This window comes from Megascapheus bottae, chromosome 2, assembly GCF_031878675.1.
Source record: "Megascapheus bottae isolate mThoBot1 chromosome 2, mThoBot2.hap1, whole genome shotgun sequence".
Classification (NCBI taxonomy): domain Eukaryota; kingdom Metazoa; phylum Chordata; class Mammalia; order Rodentia; family Geomyidae; genus Megascapheus; species Megascapheus bottae.
Window position 1 is genome coordinate 67,364,592 of NC_143510.1, and position 27,268 is coordinate 67,391,859.

Consider the following 27,268-nt stretch of genomic DNA (forward strand, 5'->3'; position numbering starts at 1 on the left):
CTCTTAATGAAGAGTTTATTATTGTTTTTTTAAAAAATGGTGATAATATTGTCTGTTTCTGTGACAGAGTCTGTGATATTATACCAACCCAATAGGACCAAGAATGAGGCCTTCATTGGATTTCTAGAAATTAAGGAGAAAGTGAGAAGTGGGGAGAGAATAAACATTTCAGTTCTGAACTGATATGTTGAATTGAGTTCCTCTGTACAATTACTTAAAGAAGAATTTTAAACTAGAAATAAATGTAAAAATAAGAAAAAGTATAGATAGGTTAAAAGTGCAATCCTCAAAAAAAATCAGTGTATATCCATAGCCAATGCATAGAATCTTAGTATTTAGGAACTATTAATAAAGCTATTAATTAAGCACAATATAATATCTATACATCTTTGCTTATTTTTAACCACCTCAGACTTTGAAGAATGACAGAGATTGAAAAAAAATCTGACAAGATGTGTAGGATTCTGGTCACTAAGAGGAATTGTTGAGTAAAAAGGAATTGCTTAAAATGTTGGTGACAGAATTGGGGAATTAAAGAGTATTAAAAGCCTATAATCCTTTTCTATTCAATAATTAGTTCTAAAATCAGTAGACTTGTCTCCTCTGTATGTTGTTATTGGTAAGCAAGATAAGCTATAAATTTTAATGATCAGCTTGGAGGAAAGAAATAAAGTATATTTTTAGAATAAAATTTTCTCTTAAGTGAGTATTGTTATAATCCTCTTTTTTAAAGATACTATTGTGAAATAGAATTAAGTTGGTAAGTTCCTTTTGCCTCTTCCTTCTTCCTCCTCTTCTTGCTTGATGGAGAAGCTTTTAACTGCTTTCTTAACTATGTTGCTATTTTAATATAAGATTTGGAGAATATTTGGTGGTGGGGAATGGGCACTAATGTGAAGTTATAATTTTAAGGATATATTTCTTCCCTAACTCTACCTCTAAACACTCAATAATGGTGAATTCATGCTAAATTTTCAATAATGTCGATATAGCCCTCACACAGATATGTGGGGAACCACCCACAGATATTTGTCTTGCAGCAGGAGAAATTTACATATTGAGGTTGTCTTCCATTCTCCTATATTTAGAATAAGTTTCTTAATCTTAAACATTCCATAAATAGGAATGTTTAATTAAGAACCTCGAAGAAATGTGTTACTGTTAATTGAATTCTTCTGCAGTTACCTTTTGCACACCAGCGTTAATAAAACTCCAGTTCAAAGAGGATGAGTTCAGGGAATTGGGGGGTACCCATTTATTTTCTTACCTGAGATACCAAGATAACCTTCTCAGTAAAATAGAGTCAAATTAAGAGAACTCTCACTTGTAGCTATTGATCAACTTTACACCAACTGCCAGAATTTCTAAGCCCAAACAAAAGTATCAAAGACCATTACACAAGGTCAAGTGAGTGAGAAAAGAGAGATGCTTCTGAACATGTTGAAAGCCTCTCACCTGTGGATCAGATCTTGAGCTTGCTCTTCTCCAATCTGGCCTCTGCTACTGGCTCAGGGGCTCCTCTCCTGCCCTGCTCCCACCCCTGATCCTCCTGGCTTGGTATCTCTCTGTCTTACTGAGCTATAAATTGCTCCAGCGCTTAGAGACAATCAGGTCACCAGCGCTCTCACAAGGGAAAAGCTTCTTACTTCCCAGCAGAAAGGTTCAGCTGGCAAGTGAGGGAGGAGGGAGGAAGCCCAAGCATTTGAATCCTGGCTGGGCTGGCAAAGCTCAGAGAGAGATAGAGGAAGGGGGCTACTTCATACACAAGATGGGGAGTGGGGGGAAGCATTCCCTAATGATGTTACACTTGACCCAAGTCGACAAAGTTATTGGTGGCTGCAGTGGAAACTCCCAGCGCCCTCTTGCCTGCCTGGAAGCAGTCTTGGCTTCTGGGTGGAGCCGTGCTTTCCGCCCCACCGCTGGGACCCGGCTCTCCCAGCATCCCTGGTCCACCGCACCCTTCCCGAGGAGTCTCCAGCATGGAGCGGGACTCGATTATCCTAACCAGGCTTCCAGTTCGGAGATCAGATATTTATTGGGGGATCCCAGAGGATCACTTGGACAGAATCCTTTCAAGACCTCACCCAGCCCTGTTTTCTCAACTCCACTGGATCAAATGGCCAAAGACAAACTTCTGCCTCTCTCTCGCCTGTCTCTCTGTCTCTTTCCTTGCCTTTTCCGAGACCTTTTCAGCTGGGAACCCCCACATACATCAAAACTCCTAGGGTATTGGGGGCAATCTGGGCATGCTCAGAATACAGGACAGGTTTTGCTTGAAAGTGGAAAAAAAAAAAAGCGAAGAAGAGAGCTTTGTGTTATTCTCCCTCCTTATCCGGTGCCTATGGTTTACTGAACAGGTCGTGGGTACCCCAGAACCTGCCCACAGTGGGTTTGTACTGTGCCCTTGACTGTGTCTCCTTGGGATCTGTTCCCCTTGTAGTTCCTGCGCCTCCCCCACCCATCCCGACCCCACACTGCTGCCCAGGTCCCCGTCCGCTGCTGCCGTGGGGATGGAGAGAGACACTACCACAACTGGGATGGGCGATGCTGGCTGAGCGGATCCACCTATTATTAGTGCCCTCGGATTGGTTCCTTGATACAGCGTACCCCGGGAGGAACCAATCAGGCTGCCGGGGCTGGGAGGTGATGGGCGGCCGCCTCCTCACTGGAGGGATTCCTGGAGAAGCTGCAGTGTAGGGATGCTCTAGAGCGAGTCCTGCCCCCCAGTGTCTTTCCACCTCCTCCTCCTTCTCCTTCTCCACCTCCTCCTCCTCCTCCTGCAGCAGAAGCAGAGGCAGCAGTTAGCAGCAGCAACTTGAGACTGCACCCCGGGGCAAGCTCCCCCCACTCCCCTTCCGCCCCCTGGGGTGGTTTGCTCAGCAGAGGGGCTGCCTGGGTGTGTATAGGGTGGGGACAGCCAGTTGGGACCATCTGGTGGCCCTAGAAAGCCTCCCCGGCACTCACACCCACACACCCCTTTTGTGTTGCAGGCTGCTCCTCTGAGAGCCAAGGCAAGGCAGGAGAGCCCGCGTGAGCCTGGAGGCACCGGGTCCACGGTCCACGCGGAGAAGAGCAGCAGCGGGGACCCAGACCCCCTGCACCGCCTCCTGAGCCTTCCATCAGGTAAGGCAGCGCGGGCCGCCCGGCCACCTCCGAGGCGCCTTTGCGCTTGGGGAAAGGGGAGACCTGGGGAGGGATTCTCGGTGGCCTATTGTGAGGGTGGAAAGCACATGGACCTCGGCAAAAAAAGAAAAGAAAAAAGCACTTTGAACAGTGCAGCAGAGCCTGGAGTTGAAGCCGGGCAATCCCCCCTCTCCATCCCTCCCCTTCACATCTTCTTGCTTCCTCTTCTGTTCTCTATCCACCCCCCCCCATTCTCTCCCTTTCCCCCCTCTCTCCATTCACCCTCCCCTCCCTTTCTCTCTCTTTCCTTCCCCCTACCCCACTCCCCTCAAAAAAATAATCATGGAGTGGGTCAGAGGGTCTTTTCCCTTTTTCTCCTTCTAAGGAGGATAGGGAACAGCTGTAATGAGGATGAAAAAAGATTTGCTTCTGTTGGACGTTGGTGTCAGGGGGGTGTCAGAACACACAACAACCCTGGTGGAAATTAGCATACAGGAAGCATTGAAGCAGAATAAGGAATGAAATGCAATGGAAGAGTAGATCAGCCACCCAGCTCCTGCTGTCAGAGAAAGGAAGCACCAAGTTTGACTTTCTCTCTTCCTTGCAAGAGTCTAAGTCCCTCACTTGATCCCTTAAGTGGAACAAAAATAAACCGACCATCCAACCCACTTTCCACTGCTTAATTGCTGTTGCTTTTAAGTGCCAACCCAGCTGACTTTTCTGTTTCCATCTGTCCTGTGGGGCTGCTAATTCCACATCAGGGTGACTGTCTGAACTCTGGAAGGATTCGTGAGTTTAGGAAAAATAAAAATAGATTGTTACATCCCTGGTGTGCTTTCATAACGTCTTCATGTGGAGGAACAAAAAGGAAAATGTAAAGTTTCAAAACATTTGTAAGTGACACCAGTATTGTCGGCAGGTTGAGAATTCTACTCTGAGAAAGTGAATCTCCTTAGCTTTGTGTACATGATGACATTTGCTTTAGAAATAGCAAGCCTTGGTGAAATAAAACAACCTTCACTTATGTGGTAAAGCCACTTTCGTGTGAAATTTTTTTTTTTGAGTTTAGATTGCTTTTCTACCATCTATTTGCATTTCATTGTTAAGTTTGTGGTTTGCCTTATTTTCTATTTGACCTAAGAATATTTAAACTGGTGCTTTTGCAATCTCAACAGTCCTTTTAAAAATGTGCACTGAAGGTTTCATTGCCCAAGCATCTTCTTGTACCCAAAGTTTAGAAAGTGATGGTAAGAAGATAGCGTCAAATTCTAAATCTTAGAACATGGTTTCTTTCAGAGAAAGGAACTGGAATAAGCACCCTGGCACCCTGTATTATAGGTCAAGTAAATCATTCATGCTGGACAGAGCCTTGATCCCTGCTTCAGCAACCTCTAATTTCATCATCTCTGATAGAAGCTTTCTTTTCCTATTATTTATCAGCCACAGCTAAGTGATTACTGTCAGATGGGAGAAGGTAAAGAGAAATGCCTCCTTAGATGTAACAGGAAAATGTTCTAAGTGGATCCTACACAAATACAGAGGAGCTAGCAGATGTTACTACCCAGATAAACCGTTTCCTTTGATTTCTCAAGAGAAATACCAAGATTTATGTTTCTTCCACTTGTCCACATGAGCTAAGAAAAGGAAATCTTTCTTGACACTCCTTCATCTTCCACATTACTCTGTACAATCCATAAAGTACTTTTGTACATATTAAAGTATCTTGAATATGTAAATTTGTACACAAACTGGGAGAGCAGGTTTCAGACATCACCAGCAATGCTCATCTTGTTTAATGATATTAATATTGAATGTTGTTTTCTTCAAACCATTTTCCATTGGAGGCAATTATCTCTCCTATCTAAGCAGAATACTTCAGTGTACACACACACACACACACACACACACACACACACACACACACACTTACCTCTTTTAGAACTCATTTTTAAATACTTTTAAAATTTTACTCTCTACTGAAAGCTAACTCTTAAGTTTTAAAAATGGCATCATTTGGTTACAAGGACAAAAGGACAACCAATTAATTACCTCTTTTGTACGGACAGCTAGAGTAACAAGTTTAGATACAAAAAATGAAAAAAAACAACCCAGAAACCAACAGCTTGCTATGTGAACAAATTAAATTTGTTTTCTTATTTCTATTACTATTTTAGGAACATATGAAAGTTAGGATCTGGGTTGTCACATTTATTTTTATAACCATTTAGAATATTATTATAGCAATAACAGGTCAAAAGATGCTTATGACGAGTTTGTTCACATACATCTGAAAAATGATGGCTGTGTATACTAAAATTTAGAGCTAATTCCAAAATACAATGAGTGGATTGAAGAGAGACTTCAAATTATAGGTAATAAGCATTTTTTCAAAATAATTTAAATAACAATTTCATACACTCCTCTACTCTTAAAATGATGTTTTAGTAAGTTATATAAATGTCTCAGAGTAAATAGGATGATTATATTTTCAGGCAATTTATCAGAGCTGATGACTGTGACTAGATAAGGGAAATACTAAAATACTAATTTCACAAAATACTAAACAATAACCTCATTTTTAAATTAGAGGAATTTCAAATTATTAGTTATTTCTAACCAATAAATATGAAAATAAAAAAGATAATATTTATGTCCTAAAATTTGTTTATAGATTTGAGGTTAACTAAACATAAAACTAGAAAATGATAGCTAATATTAATTATATTAGCAAAATGAGTTATGAGGTTGATAAATAAAATATAGAGTAGAGTGGGTTAGAAATCTAAAAGTTAATTTGAACCACCCATTAGCCTAATAACACATGGAAAGGAAATCAATTCATCTTTTTTTATATCAATATAGTAAATCGATTTAGAGTAAATTTATAAAACAAGTGTTTAGAACTGTCAGATTTTAAAAATTCACACTTGACACAATTGTAAGCTTGCAGCACATACAGGTCTTGCATTTTTCATAGCCAGGAAAGGTTACCATGAATTCCAAGTAGGAACTAAATATTTAATTTCCTAATGATAATGATGAAGTGAATTTTAGGGGACAGAAAAAAATAAAGCAACTTTATTATATAATGGAAATCCTTGGTTTAACATAGAAAATGTAGATAAAAGTTGGATCTTTGGCCTTAACATGATAGATTCATATATAGATATAGATATAGATACACATGTATCTTACATATAGCATTTCTGAGGTTATTGCCAGAAAGTTGGAGTGTAAATTTATAAACTATATTTTGTAATGCAGTAGCATTTTAGATTCAGATGACTATTCCTGATAGCATGCTATATTAACAAAGGATTCAAGCACTTTGCTGTGAGATAATAGTTATTGACTATGTGATCCAGCTCTGATGTTTTTAAAGTTTTAAAATAGTTGCTTTGTAATAAGTGTAATCTGTAGGTAAGTTTTTAGTTGAATTGTTTTTCATTAAAATTGGTTAACACTCTAAAATATGTAAGTTATTTCAATTTGAAATCTTTTTGATTTCAATATGAAGGTAGATAGATATATTTGCACTTATATTTATTTTAAGATTATGTAACTTTTTAAAAAGGGATAAAAAACTTTACAGTAGGTTTTCATGTTCTGAAACAAAGGCGCATTCATACAAGCACTAAAGATAGGAATATTTAAAGTTGCTTTTCATGAGTTAAAGGCCAATTATATTTCTTGCAATTATAGTCTATATAGATAGACAATATAGTCTAGACAGTATAGGTCTAGATAATTGCTGCTGTTAAGTAGGCACTGTCTGTGGTTTGAGGAATAGGAGATCTTTAAATAAATGATATTTGAAAAATATCTTAAGAATAAGAAAATACATCTCTGGATGCATCTAACACAGTTGAGATCTTTTGTTGACATGATTTGGACATGCTAGTTGATAGTTTCAGTTTTTCTTTTTATGTATATCTCTAAGTTATGTCTTTCAACTTTGCATTGAGTTGTACTTGTTCTAAATCTTTTCTATCACTGTTTATCATTGTTTTGAGGGGGAGAGGGACATGGATTGACAACTTTGCATTTCGTTCTTTTGGAAATGAGAAATTTTTTATAATATTTGACTACAATTTCTTATTAAATGTGTGCATTTTTTTTTTACCAGTCCTGGGCTTAAACTCAGGGCCAAAGGACTGTTCTTGGATTTTTCTCAAGGCTAGAACTCTACCACTTGAGCCTCAGCACCACTTCTGGCTTTTCCTAAGTATGTGGTACCAAGGAATCGAACCAGGGTCTTCGTGCATGCTAGGCAAGCACTCTACCACTAGGCCAAACTCCGACCCATGTATGCATTTTCTTGAAAAGAAACTTAATCTTTTCCAAATCAAAGGAAATGGTAATGAGTTCTTGCAATGGTACACTTTTGCTGACTATCACATCAGTGCTTAGACACGGTTACTCTACATGCAGCTTTTAGCAATAAGAAAATAACTTATTTGAGCCAGGAAAGTAGCCTGGTGGTAGAGTGCTTGTTTAGCATGCACCAAGTCCTGTGTTCAATTCCTAGGTACCTTATACACAAAATAAGCCAGACGTGGGGCTGTGGCTTAAGTAGTAGAGCACTAGCCTTTACAATGCTCAAGGACAATGTCCAGGCCTTGAGTTCAAGCCCTAGGACTGGCAAAGAGAAAAAGAAAAGAAACTTACTTTATATTATATTACAAATGCATGTCATTATAAGTAAGAAAAATTTGCATTTTTGTCTATATGTCAAAATAAAATTTGTTTTATTGAAAAACTTTTCCTTTACAGCATTCAATGAAATATATAGTAACTATGAAATCTATTTGTTGTTTTAAATACAATTTTCAAAGCCCTATAGTGAATAAAACATACTATAACTGCTTTTAAAAATGATACTATTCATTAATTTTAAAACAATATGCAAGAGAGCTCTGAAGGAATTAATGCCTAATTTAGAGTAAAAGTAGCACATTTATGCTCATACGAACAAATTTCTGCCATTTTCATTGAAAATGGGATTTTAAGTAATTAATTCTTTTATTATTTTTCATTTATTTCAGCCTCAAGTTCTAATTGTCTAGAACTAGTTTAATTCTCTTTAGATGTGTTTTATCTCTTTAAATACCCTTAGTAATAGGAAAAGATGTTGGCTCTGTTTCATAATTTACTAATAATATAAGGAGAGGCATTTATAGTTCAACTTCTCTGCTATTGTGAAGAATTAAAAAAACTATACTGGTCATTTTTATAAATGTCTTCCTTGTATGCTTAGTTTAAAAATTATATACTCAAGGAGATATGTTGTTAAAAATAGATATCTGGAAATTGTAAAGTGGATGAAAATTTCAAATCCCTTTTATTGCTTAGCTACTTGTACAAAAAGGGAACTGAAAAATTTCCATATTCAAAGAAGATGGTCTTCAAGCTAGTAGAAGAGGCAGGTGACATTATTTGGTTAAGATATGATTTAAAGGACTTCCTAGCAGCTCTGTAAGACATTTTATGACACAGATGAGATTGTAACTCCTTCATAGCAACCTCAAATATTATGCACAAAATATTTAGCTAAGTGCCTTAGTCAGATATACATATTTTTTTTTTGCCAGTCCTGGGGCTTGAACTCAGGGCCTGAGCACTGTCCTTGGGCTTTCTCAAGGCTAGAGCTCTACCATTTGAGCCACAGCACCACTCTGGCTTATTTTTCTATGTATGTGGTCAAACCCAGGTCTTTGTGCATGCTAGCAAGCACTCCACTACTAGGCCAAACTTCCGGGCTAACAAATATACATTTTTGATTGAGCTATTAAAGGAATAATACAGACATAGCATTTAAATTTAGACTCACCTTGTTTCCATGGGCTTATGATTCTACTTGTGAGTGAAGCGAAATGAATAATTCTAAACCACCTGAAATTTGTATAAATATCATTTTTACCAACAGGAATTACACAAGGAAAACTAGTGGCACGTTGTTCCTTGTGGTAGACAAATATTTTCTTTCTCTTTTAAAAATAACCCCTATACTCAATTAAGGGGATAAACTGAGTACTTGCATTCAAAAAATAATCCATATACCCATTTAAGGGATTAAACTGAACACTGACATTCAAACACAGGTAAACATTTTAAATGTAAAACCTTCTTTAAACATGCTTAAGTGGCTAGTGCTGTTTTTTTATTCCTTCTTCACCTTCCTGATCACAGTCATCATTTCAGCCATATAGGAACAGAGGCAAAAGCTGGAAAACCGTACCTCAAACCTGTGTGGGGAGTTCCCTCGTGTCCCTGCTGGGTGCACCCTCCTATTGTGCCTGTGGTTCATTTCCTCTCTGGGCCAGCCAGCTTGTGTTATAGTGTTGTACCTTCTCTGGGAAGGAAGCACATAACTGGATTTACTAATTGCTACTTTGAGATTTCTTCATCAACATCAAGGCAAAGGAAATACTCAGAAAATACTCAGCTCCAGGAAATTCCCTTTTCTAGAAATACTTTTAGTATATGAAGTAGAATCATTTGTAAGTTTTAGAATTATTGATACAATGGTTATTTTTTTCATGGTTATTTCTTCTGATTACTCAGACACCATCTAATCCAAAAGTGAGGTTGTTAAACCATGAGTCCATACAGCATTTTCTACTTAACATCAGAATTCATAAATGGTATATAAATTAGTCCTAATTGGCCTGCAAATATCCACCTTTCTCTTGTGATATAACCCTTAAACATACATATAATTTATTCTCATGGTCAGGGATAATTGAGAACACATTTATTCTATGCAATCTCTAGGTATTGTTGCAAAACCTCACATATGAGGCTGCTTTCAGGACAGGACTTTAATAAAGCATTTTTAGACCTAATTGTGAGAATTCTTCCCAAATGCGACTAGTGACAGAGCATTCTAAAAGCACTAAGATGCTTATTTGGAATTGTGTGAGGGAGAAAGAGACAACCGAGGTTATTTTCTCTCATTATGCCCTTTTCTCCAATATCCTACACAGTATAATTAGTGGATAGATCCTTATTTACCACCTATGAAATGTGAAAACTACTTATCTGCTTATTTTGAAGGAAAACCATATCTGGAAATGCTATTTCTACAAATGACTTAATGATGTCTGAAGCAAAGACAAGTGAGATAGCTGGTTATTAGGTGTGATAGGGCTCTTGGAACAGTCGGGGGCTGAGTTAGCGAGGTTATTAGAAAGAAAAGTTGACACAGTTTCTCAAGAGAAAGACAAGGTAGCAAAGCACTGAAATCTGTTTCTGACTTGGACTGTCTGCCAGATCTAGCTTACCGGGCTGGCTTTCTGCCTAATCCCTAGCATTTTTCACCAGATTTGAAGAATGAATAAAGTGAACCATTGGGCATTAGAGTGTATTTCTAGAGCATCAGGACCTTTGCTATAAATAGAATAACATCACTACCCTATTTTGACCAGCGACCAGAATACAAGGATACAGGTTCTATATTTAAATAGATCAAACCATTGTATGCCTGAAAGTACTGGGGTTTCTGCTGGCTGTATACAGAAAATATTCGGGGAAAAACTGAGCTGACATGACATTACAAGAATGTGCCTAATTTTAGTGGGTTTATTAAATTATAATGTTAAACTTTAAAGTCAAGCAATCACCTGGAAGTATGTATAATCATTTAAGAAAGTGAAATTGTTTTTTAAAGAAAACTAGTGTAGCCTTAACTCAAAACTCCCTGCTTATGATTTTAAATGTTTGCTATGCCAAAATCAAGTGAGTGTATTTTTTCAAGGAATTCATGGACCCCCTTTTTTTTTAGCAACTTCTAGATAACACAAAATAAATATTAATGATAGAAGAGAAATGACTCCTTCAGGAAAAAAATAGAGAAGACAAGATCTACTGTGCTTTCAAGAATTGGTGTCATCATTTATACATTGAACTCATAGCAACTATTTTATTTCTTTTGACTTCTTGACTTCAGTCCTGTTTTTCTGTGTTGAAACATTTGCTACTCACTGTTTGAATAGAAAAGATTTGTTCAGTTTTCAGGCTGTGAGAATAATATAATAATTCACGGACACTTTCTTTGTTCTATGATAGTTTCTTCCTTTCCTAACATTTCCCTTTTCCTTTCCTTTTGCATTTCATTCTCCTTTTTTTCTTACCTTTATTTTTTCCTTTCTTAACCCTTTCTTTCTTCTTTTTCTCTTTTTCTTTCTTCCTTTTTTCATCTCATCATAAATTATCATCTTATTCATCTTTGCTCCATAGTCATCTCTACCAGCTGGATCCAGTTTTTGGTCAACAAGCAAGAAATTTGATTCGTTGTATAGAATTTAAGTTAGCATTGCATATATGCACAGACAAATATTTATCATATGCATAGACAAGTAAAAGAGAAATCTCATATTTTATGTAATTGGCTTATATAAAAAGTAGTTTGCCATGAGTTGAATGTTTTTAAGAGTTTGCATGTAAATGCTTCTTGATGATTATTTCTACATTAAAATGGAGTGCAAAGAAACTGAAAAATGATGTTTAGAAAGTCCAAAAACTTGCATGTACTGTTTGTCATTCGTTAGTTTTTATGTTGTTCTTTCAATATTAATAAGTTATTGCTTACATTATGGACACACAGTACTATATTTTTCTAAAAATTTAGTTACTGTACTTTACCTTGATTTTACCTTTTTTTACATGTTAGGCTAATTGCCTGCAGCAACACATTTAGAAATTATATATATTATATATGTATATGTATACACATATGTATATATATGTACACTAAGTACTGAGTTATTGTCTTATCATTCAATAAATGTAAAGACTGCTTTGCAGGGACCCCAATATATACGAACTAGTTTAATCTTGCTTATCAAAAGTGTAAACAAAACTCTAAAATCTTCACTGATTATTGGCCTCTACCATCTTTATTCACATCATTGATAAGCAAAGAATAAACTAGTCTCCTTTTCGTGACTGAAATAAATGAAGTTTTTGTTTTACAAATATTCAAGCAACACAATCTAATCTTTAAGTCACTAAGTCTGAGACTGTTATATCACTATATTGTTAGGTCAGTTGTCTCATTTCTCTAAGAACTACATAGTTTTATGATTAGAATATGGTTCTATAGCTTTACCCTTAATTCTGACACCTCATGTCTCATTAGTTTCCTTTTGAGTACTCAACAAAATTACTGTTCCTTCACCTACTATTAAGGGAAGTTTTGGAGTCTATTGATGCTTTTTTTTTATTATTATTCCAAAGACCTAAAAAGTATTCAAAAAAACATTTCCAAATTCTAACCACAATTCAGCTCCAAGATGAAATTTATCAGTTAGCAATCTTCAGGTTAAGAATCAAATACATTTGGAAGAAAGGACTAATAGTCATATGCATTGCAATATGAATTAATATAATCAACATAGTAGTTGACGGTGGCTCACGCCTATAATCCTAGCTACTCAGGAGGCTGAGATCTGGGGATCAAGGTTCAAAGCCAGCTGACACACAAAAGGATCTGAGACTCTTATCTCCAATTAAACTCTAGAAAATGGGAACTGGGGCTTGGCTCAAGGGTAGGTCATTAGTCTTGAACTGAAGGGGTCAAGTTCAAGCCCCAGGACCCACAAAAAAATTGAGGTTGATTTAATACAAGGAATCTGGAGTTTTAATTGGAAAAAACCTGCAGAAAGAATGCCAGATTATTTGGACATAGGATAGTTATTTGTAGAGACTTTTAAATGAAGATAAGTTAGTCTTGCTTCTTTCTGTTTTCAGGCCAATTTTTTGTATGCTTTTGATTGTTTACTCCCTTTATTATCACCAATAACCCTGTGCCATTAGTGTTCACTTTTTATGAGAAAATTATGGAAAAGGAGTATTTATGTAACTTAAAAGGGCAGGTGTAGAGTAGGTTGTGGAATCAAACTCAAGCAAAGGTAATATCCAACTAAATGCAATCGGGTTATCATTAAACGCAAAAATGGGCAGAGGGGAAGAACAGTTACCTATTAAAGAAAACACAAGAGATGGAAGAGTCGTTGCCTAATTTATCCCCTTCATGGTTTAGGTCACTATGTTAATAGGATGGAAAGATGACACCCAGAATCTATTCACCTTGAATGATAAACTTCCCCAAGAGCAATTTTTACCAGTTGGCCATTCATATATTGTAGATCTGGCCATTTTGTCTACCCCTACTTTTATAATTTCAACAAATATTTCATTTGTAAAATAGTATCTGACTCAAATAGCTTAATGCAGAACTGGCATATTTGGATATTTTGTGACCTAAAAGCTCAGAAATAATCTGCTTTTAGTCATAGGTAGAAAGAAGGAATCATTTTGAGTAGGATTACTTTCCGCCCTATATTTTTGGAGTCAGGCTCTTTCTTTACAGTGTTAGGAAGGGTCCCAGATTAAACCAGCTTGTATCCTAAACCTAGCATGATAGTATGTATACACCTGTAAATCAAGCTACTTGAGAAACAAGTAGAAGAATCTCCTTGAGAACAAGGAGAATCTCAGTTTGAGGAGGGGCAGGGTGAAAGCATGAGACTATCTGAAAAACAAAAGAATTGAGACAGAGTTCAAGCGGTAGAATACTTGCTTTGCAAGCTTGAAGTGTTGAGTTCAATTCCTAGAACTGCCCATACAAAAGTAAAGAAAACACCTTCTCTTAAAGATAATGTCTCTGTTCTCTAGGATTTTACAAGGTAAGTTTTATAACAGCAACCTAGGGCCTTGCCTTGAACCTATCATGATGACAAGGCCTATGAAATATGGTATTTATCTAAATCTGAGCCTTGAATTATTCCTAAGTTTGAGAGTCATAAAGAACCTTACTTAGCTAAGTTCTAGAGAGTTCCATTGCTACAGAAGGAATCATGATTAAAAAGGAGGCAGACAAAAGCAATGTATTTCAGTTCATAGGCTGAGTCATTGACCCCATAAACAGGAGACTTGTTTCAGGTACTCACCCCATTAGCTGATGAAAGTAGAGAAAGTCTTGAGAGTTACTGAGTAGAGGGCATGCTAGTTTAAGACATACTGAGGAATGGAACTGAAGATGGCCTGAAGAATGCCCATTTGCCAACAAGTTGGAAAGTATCCGATAATTTAGCAATAGTTGTAATTATACCTGTGTGAAAAGTCTCAATACAGGAAGCCAAGGAATGAGTTCCTTGTCATTTATCACTGGTTGGATCTTTGCCTTATTCTTTTTTACTTCCTCTTGTTTAATGTGGGCAGGTATTGAGAGGATGTTAAAACTCTTTTTTTTTGAGAGTGTGACACTTTTAAAAATTTTTATTTATTTTTATTGTAATTAATAGAAGAGTTACATTATATTCGCCAGATAGAAGGTGCATTACTTCACAAATATTGATACCCTCCCCTCATCTTGTTTCCCCCCCTTCCCTATCATATTTCAAGAGACTATTAAAACTCTTGAAGTAGAATTAAGAGTAACAAACTTAAGATATGCCACCTATTTATGAATAAGATTGCTAATTTTTGTTAGCTATTTCAAGGTGTTTATCAAATTTTATTTTATAATTGCCTTAACTACATATATATGTAATGTCCATTTATATACTATGTATGTATATGTAGCACTGCATATGTAATATATATGGTACATATGTAATATATACACTATGCATATACATGGTGTTTAGCACTACATATGTATATAGTTTATACATGCTGCACATATGTGTTCATATATATGTATGCATGATGTATAAATATATGTTATATATGCATGCTACAGGCCCAACAGAATCAATTTCTATAAAAATAACATAGATTTCCATTTTGCTATATTCTATCATGAAGAGAAAATACTTGGGAATAATATAAATCTATATTATATACATATATTAGTGTAATAATGTACATATTATTTATATGACAAGAACTACTGGGAAGCTGGCAATACAGAAGGAAATAGGAGATAAGCTCTTTGCTGTTAGGGAGCAAGCAGTCTAGGAGAAAAGACAATAATAGCAACCAAACATACCCACATTAGTTTCAAGTAGTAGTAAACATATGAAATTTTAAGATAGGCTAGTAAATAAGATAGAGTAACACTTGTGAGTTTGGTTAATCAAAAATAGAGTAATTGAGACTTTGCAGGAAAAGAAGTCAGCTGTGTGAAATTAGGGTGAACATTTTGAATGACCAGTTCAGACATGAGCTAGAATTAGCTCTGTGTACTTACTAGTGAACACACTGGTTTAATAAATTTTACTCTGCCTTTTAATTGAAAGGAATCTATAAATATTATTGAAAAAATAGGCAAAGTAGTATAACTACTTATAACCTCACCAAACTCTAAATATACAGTCTTTGATTTTTATGCAAGTATTTGTCTTAGTCTCTGCTCATATGCTTGCATTATGTTTTTCAGTTACAAGCATGGAATTTCTGCTGTTTTTTCCTTTGACTTTTAAATGTATTCCCAGGTTATAGATAGGTGTATATTTTCATTCTCTATTTTCATCTGTAGAAGAACTTTTTCTTTTATGTCATATCCTCTTTAGGTGCTTTCTGCAACTCTTTTGTGAAGTCTTAATAACCTTTCTTCTTTTTCCCTTCATTTCTAGAGGAGATAACTGTGGGATCTTACCTCAGTTTTATTATTTCTATGAATTTCAAGTGTACATCTTGCCTCTTTATCACAGTAATGACTTTTTTCAATGTAATTTCCTTTTGAGTATATTTTTATTATAACCTACAAAATTCTAATTTAATCTTTAGACAAAAGTAAATAAACATTGAGAACATAATAAAACAAATCACTTTGTGTCGATTATCATTTAGACAACACAGGTCTTGAAGCATTAACCGGAAATTATTTTTCCTCTATCTAGTTTCATATCCTGGTTTCAAGAAGTTAATAATCCCACCTTGCCTAGGTCATTCTATGATAGTAAACCATCTTGCAAAGGCATATTACCTTCTGTGAAGCCATAGTACAACTTGATCTGCTGCAGCACTAATGAACTGATAATTAAAGCGTCAATCTTTTAAATGTTCTCTCCTTTCCCATAAGACTCTTTGTAAGCTTGATAAAGGCATGTTTTTAAATTGTCATATTCTTTTCTAATTTCTTCTGACCCCAGAATAATGTATATAATACATATTGCTTATCTGTGAAACCAAGGCTTTTTTTCAACATGTATTTTATGCCCTAGTATGTATATATGAATAAATCCATACATGTATAGTTTCTTTTCATTTTAGTACATTTGATTCAATCATCAGTATGAGTTTTTCAGGATTTTATAATGATTTAATCATTTTTGACTCTCTAATCCTTGTCAGACAATGGGAAAGAATCATTTCATGGCATATTTAGTGAATGAGACCACTAATGACATTTTATATCTTATTCTAGTACACAGTTGAAGACACACACAAGATTATGGGCAAACATTCGCATGAAATAGTACTTACTGGCTATATATTCTGACATTTCCCTCTTCAAATATTTTTATTTTTCTTTTTTTGTGGATCATGAACTCTGGGCCTGGGCACTGTCCCTGAGCTCTTTAGCTCAAGGCTACTGCCTTACCACTGGAGCCACAACCCTACTTCTCCTTTCCTAGTGATTAATGGAAGATAAGAGTTTCAAGGTCTTTAGTACCCGGGCTGGCTTTAACTGCAACCCTCAGATCTCAGCCTTCTTAATAGCTAGGATTATAGGCGTCAGCCACTGAGCCCAGCCCCTCTTTAAATCTTTATCTATTTTACTAAAAATATCTTGATCATAACCAAGTAAGTAGATGTTAGGTCTACCAATGGAGGACTTCTAGTGCTAAAAATACTTTCTTAAATGCTTTAGTAATTTTCAAAGAATTATAGTGTATTCATGATACCATTACAAGAGCTTAGGTAAGTGTAATGTAATAGATAAGGAGTTGCGATAGTTGTATATTTCTGAATAGAATTATCACCATACAATAGAAGCATGAAATGTGGCAGACTTCCCATGCCAACATAATATGTATGCTAGATTCACATACTAATAATGTTATGAAAATCTATATTGCTTTTTTAAAAGTATACAATGGTTCTGGTACTAGTGCTGTCTGTGCCCCTTTCCATCAAGCAGTAGTTTGATCTGTCACCTAAAAATTTAGCTTGTAGCTTATAAACTTACATTGTTTTAACATACATGATACATTGTATCCTCTTTTGTTATAGGTAGTTTTCCTTATAAAAGAGAAGAAGGTACACAAGAAATAACATTATTTTTCTGTTAAAGAGAAATAAGGGGGAAAAAAGAAATAAGTAATGTTCACAAGACTAATTTGAATAAAAGTTTATAATAGGAATGTCTAGCATTTTCAAGAGAAGGTCTTCAAATTAAAATAGCATCAAAATGCCACCTTTGATCCATCCCATTCTTACTCACCTCACAGACATCCTATCTCTTCTCCATGAATAAGTTTTATCTACAACCATGTCTCATTTATACAGTTCCCATCACTTGTAATTTAGTTTATTTGTCTGATCATAGAAATTTCTTCTGACTTTCTTTGGGGGGTGAGGGGTTTGAACTCTGGGCCTGGGCACTGTCCCTGACTTATTCAGTTCAAGGCTAGCACTCCACCATTTTGAGCCACAGCACCACTTCTGATTTTCTGGTGGTTAATTGGAGATAAAGAGTCTCATGGACTTTCACACTTTAAAGCCCAGGCTGCCTTAGAGCTGTGATCTTTAGATCTCACCCTCCCAAGTACCTACGATTATGGGCATGAGCTACAGGCACTGACTGGCTTCTGACCCTTCTCTTAGTTCAGAGTTTATATAATACTCTTAAAAATTTCCAGCCCTGTATTGATCACTTTTAAGATGAACAATTTATGTTACAAGCTTCCTGTTGCCTGTGAGATCACTAGGTTTAAAGTATGTTCCTAATCATCTAAGAAGTGATTGGCACTTTACAGACCCTATCAAACCCTGTCAAATGAAAACAAGTAAGTAAGATTAAAACATTCAATATTGAGGGAGAGTAAAGCTTACAAAGGAATCAAGGCAGTTCTGTTATTCTAAGATAAACTTGTTTCCATCATTAGTCATTCATCCATTAGGGAAACAGTACTCCATGAAGTCTAAGTGTGTAAAAAAAGCCAAGAAGCTTTAACTTGGTAATTTGTCTTCAGAAGAACAGAAGGAGAGAGAAAGTGGGAGAAGGAGAGAAGAAGGAAGAAAATAGAAAAGGAGAAGAGAATACCAGCTGTCTTGGAGACGTTTATTCTCAGGCTCATCTTTCCCAAGAGAGATTTTATTTTTTTATTTTTTATTGTCAGGGTAATGTGTAGAGGGGTTACAGTTACATTCGCCAGGTAGTAGGTGCATTACTTCTCACACATTATTACCCCTTCTGATGACTAAGAGAAGATTTCAATGTAATGTTTTTCCCATTCCTGTTAATGTTGAACCATCCCTCAGGCATCAACTTAAGTCAAAAAGACAGTGTTTGATCCCAGTGAAGTTTATCTATAGTATATTTTCTATAGCACTCTGTGCTTTTTCTTTATGATGCTTGTAATTATGTACAGGTGCATGATGTATATGTGTAGTATGTATATATGTATTAGATGATTTGTTAAATGCTATGGGAAGCCACTAAGCATATAGTTGCCAGCAATCAACATACCATGTCTACCCTATGGTGGTTTCTGCAATTCACTTACAACATGGTGTGATAGTTGTTCTAAAATCTTTGTCAAACCAGTCACTAGTGGTTTATGCATGTAATCCTAGCTACTCAGGAGGCTAAGATCTGAGAATCTCAGTTCAAAGCCTGCCTGAGTAGGAAAGTCTGCAAGACCCTTACCTCCACTAAACTACCAAACAAGCCAGAAGTAGAGCTTAAGTGGTAGAATGCTAGTTTTGAGCAAAAAAAAAAAAGGCATGTATAGTTCCCAGGTGCTAAGTTCAAGCCCCATAACTGGCACAAACATGCATAAGAATGTTTTTCAATTATCCTAGCAAGATGGTAAACATCTCAAATACCAGCTACCCAGGAGGCTAAGGAATGACAATAAATTCAAGATCAGCCTAGTCAACATAGAAAAAGACCTGTCTCAATTTGTTTCTAATATTCTCATCTGTACTTACAAATCATGTATTATTAGAGACCCTTAGTTCAAATTTAGAGCTGCAATTTTTTTGTATTTTTAAAAATTATTTTCCATAGTGTAAGAATATGAACCTTTTGCTTTTCAAAATTACTTTAGAAAATCTAGAGTGGACACATGGAAAGGGGTCTCAAGTTGTCATTGAAACTGTTTTTATTCTATTTTAGGAAGCCTTAAGTAGAATTTAAGTTTGGATGTCTTGATTACTTAACTGCTTTTAAATAATAAGTATATTTTTAAATTCATATGAAACATATGAAGCAACTGATGCAATTACATTTCATTCAAGGAAATTTGAAATGGATTGCTTTAAATAAATGTTCCATTTTTTTTTTTTCAGTCCTGGACTTGAGCAGAGGGCGTGAGCACTGGCCTTGGACTTTCTCAAGGCTAGAGCTCTACCACTTGAGTCTCAGCACCACTTCCAGCTTTTTTCTATGAATGTGATACCAAGGAATTGAACCTGGTCTTTGTGCATGATAGGCAAGCACTCTACCATTAGACCAAACTCCCGGGTCCTATGCTCCAATTTTTAACTTAAATTTTTCCAAATTATTTTGATAATGTATTCTGTCAAATATCATAGCATCACAGATTCTTTTCTCTTATTTGTTTCTTTTCTTTGTAATGGGAACAGTCTGTGATCTTACATCCTCTGGGTGTGAAAACACATTTTCAGGAAATAACTGAAATAAATGCGTTGAAAAATAAATCTAGCTAAAGATAAAATAGTTTGTTTCAGAAGTACTGACTGGTAATATTTTTTAGATAACTCTGATTACTTGGGTTCTCAGTTGAGAACAACAGTGTTCTCAGCTGATGCATATGTTTTATAATTTTAAAGTAATAATGTGTTAAATTCTGAAAATGTAGCAATGAAAAATTGATGTTTATTAAGATACACAGACTAGGGATGGAATGTTAGGGTTCAGTGAGTCCCGCAACTTGTTCTATGTTGTTTTCCATTATGACTTCATACCTTGCAATACACAAGCTTGCTGCGGAAACACTTGGAATATTTTCATCAGAAGGACAATGTTTTGCAATTAAAGGTTGTTAGTTCCTTTAGTGCTAGTACATCTCCCAAAGTGCTAAAAAACCATTTCAATATCTAACCTTTTTTGTTTTTTAAAGAGAAATGTGTAATAAATGCTCATTGAAGAAAATTGTAGCGCTGGAATGTGGTCTCCTTGACTTGTAGAAAGCAGACTTAACATTTGCAAGCTGGGAATATTTAAAATTATTGCAAGTTTGCAAAGCTAATTTCAAGTTTGAATTTTTGAAAAATTGAACACTAACTGAATTTTATTTGTAGTTAGAATGCTCTGGAAATTGCACACAAATACATATTTTTATATATCATATATATTATATTTATTTGAATGTTATATTTTATTTATACATTTACTTTATTTATGTATTACTATTATTCTTAAAAGAAATCTACTAAAGATATGGAACCAACCCAGATGCCCCTTAGTTGATGACTGGATCAACAAGATGTGGTATTTTTACACTGTGGAATTCTATGCTGCTGTCAAAAAGAACAACATTGCCCCATTTGTAAGGAAATGGAAAGATTTAGAAAAAATCATATTAAGTGAAGTAAGCCAGACTCAAAGGAACTTATATAAGCTCAACGGTTTCCCTCATTTGTCATAATCAGTAGAAACCTTGGGCTCTCCTAGCAGAGGTTTATAATAGAACAAAACCTAGATACATAAGGCCATATGGTATGACACTAAATAAAAAGACCTTCAGGATATAGAAACAAAAGCCATATAATGAGTGATTGTTGTCCTTAATGTACTATGTTATCTCTCATCTCTTTTGCTGTCCCTTGGTTATCTCATATTGTTATAGTAGTTCACCTTGTTGATTTGATTATTTGATTATTTGAAATAGGATAGGGAAGGGGGGAAACAAGATGAGTGGCTGGGGTGGGAGGAGGGAAATGGGGACCAAGACATGAGAAAGGGTATCAATGTTTGTGAAATAATGCACCTTCTATCTGGTGAATATAATGTAACTCTTCTATTAATTACAATTACAATAAAAATATATGAAAAAAAGAAATCTGTTAGTGTGTTTTACATTTTGTGATTTGAGAAGACTCAATATTGACCTGTTTGTAGAAACTACACATGTAAATATAACATTGATGTGGGTAGATTGATTCTATTTCAACTTGTAGTCTCCATTCTAGCAAGGTACATTGCTAGACTCATCTCCATTGTGTGTGTGTGTGTGTGTGTGTGTGTGTGTGTGTGTGTGTGTGTGTGTGTGTGGTGGGGGGTGGTCATGGCTTGAACTCTGGGTTTGGGCTCTGTCTCTGAGCTCTTCAGCTGAAGGCTACTGTTCTACTCCTGGGCCTGGATGCTGTCCTTGAGCTCTTCAGTTCAAACCTACCATACTACTCTTGAGCCAAGCCCCATTTTCAGATTTCTGGTGGTTCATTGGAGATAAGAATCTCACAGACTTTAGTTCCTGGGCTGGCTTTGAACCTTGATCTTCAGATCTCAGTCTCCTGAATAGCTATGATGACAGGCATGATCTACCGTGCTTGGCTCCCATGTCCATTTTTTAAGCTTTAATGAAACTAATCAACTGGCTGGTATATAAAATCTATACATCAATACATATAAACTGTCCAGTATAGGTTTGTTACTTATAAATGCTTCATAAAGGATAATTATTTCCCTAATGGATATGATCTATACTAACTTTAGTGGAGTGGTTCACTTTTTTAAGTGTCTCAAAGAACAATACTCTCAGCCGCCACCTGGACTCCTTATTCAGGCAATATAGGGTACTATCTGAGGATAGATTAATCGCTTTGGTATTTTCTGAATCATGGTCCATCAGGAAACCAAGGATGTGATTTGCATTCCACTATACCCTCCTCCTTCTTCCTGCTTACTGTCATTCTATTTTTTACTTTGGAGCACAAAGTTCTTTAAGGCATCTTGCGTTTTGAGGCTTGTGCATCACCCGACTTTACTACCTATTTCTGTTTCAGAAATGCATACTTACTAATACATCTTTACTGCAAATATGCATCTGTGGTTTGATAAATACCTAAGACCAACTTTTTTTTCTTTTCTTTTAAATCCTCTACTCTTTACCCCATAAACTATCAATTTTCTGCTCTAGTTCTCCCAGAGTGTCTGGTTGAGTTAATTGTGTTAAGCCAATCAAATATATTTGAATATCTACGCTAAATCTGTTGGTGAGTATTGAATTCCTTCTTGGTTCATAGATGCTAGTTAAGCACTAATTTCCAATTTCTTATACTGGCATCCATGTTGTTTCAAGAGTTTCACAGTATTTGTTCTAAAATCATATACAAATGTGTGTATATGTGTATGTGATATTTTCCCAGAGAATAACCCTATATTTTTTCACATTCCTCTAATTGAGGTTCTTATAAAATACTGTGCATGTGTAGAATTAAAGAAGAGAGAATTCATGTATAATCAAGAAGAGAAGAATCAAGATATGGTCAGAATTTAGAAATAAGTCATGTATGAAATGCCTGTGGGACTTATCCTGACAGGAAATGAATATAAGCAAAGCCTTGGAATAAGTACTAATTAGTGTTGGAGAATAAAATGAAAGAGAAAACTATCATTTTTGTGATATAAAGAAGTGACACTTACTGAATATGAGATAGTAATGATTTTTGTGGTTTTAAAAAATGAGTAATAAAATATTACATTTGTACATTACTAAACTTAAAATTTCCTTTTTTTGTGGGTCATGGAGCTTGAACTCAGCCTGGATGCTGTCCCTGAGCCCTTCAGCTCAAGGCTACTGCCCTAGCCTTGAGCCAAGCCCCAATTCCCATTTTCTAGAGGTTAACTAGAGATAAGAGTCTCAGGTCCTTTTGTGCCCAGGGTGTCTTTGAACCTTGATCCTCAGATCTCAGCCTCCTGAGTAGCTAGGATTATAGGCATGAGCCACCATGCCTGGCTTTAAACTTAAAATTTCTGATTAAAATATTTTAGATATCTTCACATTTATTTTGTGAAATGATTTGAAATAGCAATGATTTATCATGAAATGTAGTTAAGACAATGGAGTTCAGCTACCAATTACAATCAACAGTTTTTTAGTAACAAATTAGAGCAATTGACACTGAGCTTTTACTAAATATTTGATATACATTTCAATTTTCTTTTTTTTTCATATATTTTTATTATAATTAATAGAGGGGTTATATGATATTTGACAGATAGAAGGTGCATTAATTCACATACATTGATACCCTTTCACATGTCTTGGTCCCCATTTCCCTCCTCCCACCCCAGCCACTCATCTTGTTTTCCCCCCTTCCCTAACCAATTTCAAATAACCAAATACAAATATATCTGATATATCGGGTAACAAAGTGAGATACTGTAACAATATCAGATAACCAAGGGACAGCAAAAGAGATGAGAGATAACATAGTACATTAAGGACAACAATCACTCATTATATGGCTTTTGTTTCTATATCCTGAAGGTCCTTTTATTTAGTGTCATACCATATGACCTTATGTATCTAGGTTTTGTTCTATTGTAAATCTCTGCTAGGAGAGCCCAAGGTTTCCACTGATTATGACAAATGAGGGAAACCATTGAGCCTAAGTTCCTTTGAGTCTGGCTTACTTCACTTAATATGATTTTTTCTAAATCTTTCCATTTCCTAACAAATGGGGTGATGTCGTTCTTTCTGACAGCAGCATAGAATTCCATTGTGTACAAATACCAAATGTTGTACCCGAATTCCTAGAACCCCCAAAAGACCACCAGAGGCCATAGTCAAAGCTGAAAAGCAAGGGTCGTTTATTACGAGTCTAGGCTTGGACCTCCGTGTACCGGTAACCGGCAACGCTAAGAGGCCTTGAACAAGGATTTTACACAGCTTTTATAGGGGAATTCCATAGTTACAATCACCTGATTGGCTATTTGGTAACTCAAACCACTGGTCGAATCAGAGCTCAGGTGTTGAACCAGTGAGCATTAAGCTGTTGCCACCTGAGGTTCAAGTATTTGACATACATTTCAATTTTCATATTTGACATACATTTCAATTTTCTTAAATACATTCAGCGCATTTCCTCATGAGGTTTTATTCTGATATAAAGAAAAAGTACTGAAATTCATGGCTGAGAAGAGGAAAAACATTTCTATTTAAATATCATAGTGTGGTCCTAAACTAGACAACTTGTGATCTGTTGCATCCTTCTATTCTATTGCAAACTTCAGTTATCCATTGAAATGTTTTCATTCTCCCAGTCACTTATCACTCCCTAATTGACACAGAACATATTCCTTAACTCCTTGACCATCTTCTCATTCTTGCTTATCTGGATTTCATTTATTTTACTATACGATTAGCATACATTTGTAACACAAGAGTGTTTCCCTGTGGTAATGGTCCTGGGGTGTGTACCCTAGGCTTTGCATAGGTTCATTCTCTCCATCATATTCCTGTAAGCTCTTCTCATTCCAACATTTTTCTCTGCTACTTTCATATCCTTTGATTGTCTACCCCAAACCCTATCCTCTTACCTATTGGCCTGTAATATCTGTTAGAGTCTTTCTGAAGAAGTACACATTAGAATCTAGCATAAATCCTTCTGTACTTTAGATATATGTTTTATTTAGAATTAATCCACTGAGTCTTCTTATACAGTAAGCCTATTCTACTTATTTTTCTCCTTAAACTATGGTGTTGTGAGCTAAACCAGATCATTTTTATTTTTAGGTATGTATTTTTTTGTTTTGCCTTGTTACACTCTTCTTTGGTATTTACTTGTTAAGACTTCAGGATGTAAATAACACATGATTAATAGCTACTAACATATTTTGTAATTTAGAGTATGGGAAATGATGCCATGTGTGCTTTCTTATTGACTCTTACAATGCTGTTAATGATACCAGTATCTTCATTTTGTAGAGAAGAGAATTGACTTAGAAACTTACCAATTTTGTCTGGATTGGGTAAGTAGTAAACAGTAGGGCCGAGCAGTGAGTTTACTGCCTTTATCTGTGCTCAGCTTTCCAGTTTATCATAGCTGTCTTTTATGTTACATTTTACATTAAAAAAAAACAGTTTAAAAACTCAACTGTTTTTAGTATCTCTGATTAATGGGAACTAGAACTGGAAAGAAAATTGTCAAAATATTTAACAGGATATCTAGATGTTACTGAATTATGAAGTATCTACTGTGAAGTAGCAGTTAATTAGTATTTACTAATGTATAGATGAAGCAATTTTGGCAGCTCTGGAAACTCAGAGTACCTCAGAAATCTGTGACCATTTGAATTGTGCTTGGACACTGTTTACAGCATTGTTGATACGGTTAATCAGTCCTTCTGTAGCCTCTTTTTAAAGGCTAAGTAATGGGTACGAAAATAAACCAAACTCAGACTGAGATTTGTGTCACCTAAGACTTGTGCCTTCTTAAATCCACAGAGCCAGGCCTTGGGAGCTTAAGTATTAAGACTTATTTAAATTAATCCTTCTATGTGCAAAACAGTCAAGAGATATGAGAATGTCTAAGAATCAGTTAATAAAACATCTATAAATAATTAGAAATATCACACACACTATATCCTCCCTCTTTCTCTCTATATATGCATATCTATACATGTATTGGATTTCTATTCTATTATGCTAGAGTGTTCAATTTTTGCCTTAACATTTATAAACTCTGGGGCAAGGACTGCCTGCTTGTCTTCTCATTCCTTTTATGATCTACTGAGCTGAAGGTCAGGTGTATCCACATTCTTGCACCCATATTGAAGAAGTCTAATTCCTTGATCCTGTTATTGGATCATGTGAAGTTCAAGCTACACAGAGAAGGAAAACAATGCCATTAATCCTAATAGTGGAATAAAATTTGTATTTATTGTGTTTTCTGGTTAAAAAGAAAAACAAAAAACAAAAACAAAAATAAAAAACAAGCCAAGTTCCAGTGGCTCACGCCATGATCCTTAGCTACTCAAGAGGCTGAGATCTAAGGATCATACTTCAAAGCCAACTCTGGCATAAAAGTCCTCATTGAGTCTGTTATCTCCAAATAATCATTCAAAAATTGGAAGCAGCACTGTAACTTAAGTAGTAGAATGCCCATCTCAGGCACAATGCCCAGGCCCTGAGTTCGAGCCCCACAACTGACAAGAACAAAAAAACTAGGCCAACAATAATATGTTACAGAAAACAAACTTTTCTTAAAAAAAACTACTGCTTAAGCTTATAGATGGGGTTCTGACAGGAATTTCCTTCGTGTGACGTAGATAATAAAACAACTCTATACCAGGCTACATCAAATAAATGAACTACAAATTAGCTGTATGCACATTTTTATACCAATGCTTCTGTCAAAACAAAAGTGCTAATATAAAAGATGATTAAGTTTTCCCTCTCAGTTTCTTCTCAGGATATCAGCTTTCAGGTTCTGTCATGAACACAAATATTTCTGGGGTACTGGGAAAGTGAATCATGGAAATTTCTTGAAAAAAATTAACGCTCTTTTTATTGTTGTTATTTTTCAGTAGCTCTGCAGGGATTTCAATTCAGCATGCCAGTTTGTCAGTACAGTGCATCTTGAAGAATGTCATCCCTTTCATTGTTCTTTGTCAATTGCTGAAGAATGCTATGTTCTTTCCACAAAATTTTGCTTTCATATTACTATTTAATTTTAACTCAAAAATATTGGGACATGTGGATCAATTCAACATGATGTCCCTCATCCTAGAGTCCTCTCATATATATTTTTGCTTGGCAATTTTTGTTTTGTTTTGATTTAGTTTTGGGTTTTAGTCTTGTTTGTTTCATTTGTTGCCAATCATGAGGCTTGAACTGAGAACCTGGTCTCTGTCCCCGAGCTTCTATCACTTGAGCAGCTGCTCCACTTCTGACTTTTTTGGGATAATTGGAGATAAGAGTCTTATGAATCTATTTTTGCCAGGCTGATTTTGAACTGCTATCCTCTGATCTCAGCCTTTTAGAATAGCTAGGATTAC

General features: G+C 35.7%; 1 long non-coding RNA gene across 2 annotated transcripts in view; it reads left to right on the forward strand.

Annotated features, from left to right (window-relative positions):
• The first annotated feature begins 2,696 nt into the window (after window positions 1-2,696).
• LOC150067281 (uncharacterized) overlaps window positions 2,697-27,268 on the forward strand; it is a 95,098-nt gene continuing 70,526 nt past the window's right edge. For both annotated transcript variants that reach the window (XR_016534603.1, XR_016534604.1), the window contains exons 1-2: window positions 2,697-2,896; window positions 2,991-3,123. This is a non-coding gene — a long non-coding RNA (uncharacterized LOC150067281). The remainder of the gene's footprint in view (window positions 2,897-2,990; window positions 3,124-27,268) is intronic.